Consider the following 560-nt stretch of genomic DNA (forward strand, 5'->3'; position numbering starts at 1 on the left):
AAAAACATGTCTGTTATCATTCCTGTGTTTGGGACAAATCCAAAACACAGCCCCACAGCGGCCACTTGAAGAAAATGAACCCTACCCCAGCCAAAACAGCACAGCTTGACAGCCCTGCCAGGACACTGCTGCAACCAGTGCTAATCAGCAACTCACTGCCAGTCGGGAAGAAAGAAAAGTAATGGCATTGCCACGTAAATACTAGAGTCATTTATGTATGTTATGTCTTTTATCCTGCTTTATATCCTTAATGCTCTGCACTGGATTTGCGTTAGTGTCGAGAGAGAGAGAGCGCAAAAGTTAGTAAGGTGAGGAAATGCGGCTGCCTCATCTTGGAAGTGTTCTGGGCCAGGAGCAACGTGGTCTAGTGGAAGGAGACTGCCCAACGTCGGGGGCGGAACGAGATGATTTTTAAGACCTTTCCAACCCAAGCCACTCCGTGATTCCGTGATAATAACAAGGAAACCTCACAGTCCTTTCAATCACTCCTTGCATTATTTACTTCCCGTGTGACGTTCAGCCAAGAAGGCCTCCATGCCGGGCACATCCCTGCCCCCAGC

The sequence above is a fragment of the Molothrus ater genome, chromosome 5 (assembly GCF_012460135.2).
Source record: "Molothrus ater isolate BHLD 08-10-18 breed brown headed cowbird chromosome 5, BPBGC_Mater_1.1, whole genome shotgun sequence".
Classification (NCBI taxonomy): domain Eukaryota; kingdom Metazoa; phylum Chordata; class Aves; order Passeriformes; family Icteridae; genus Molothrus; species Molothrus ater.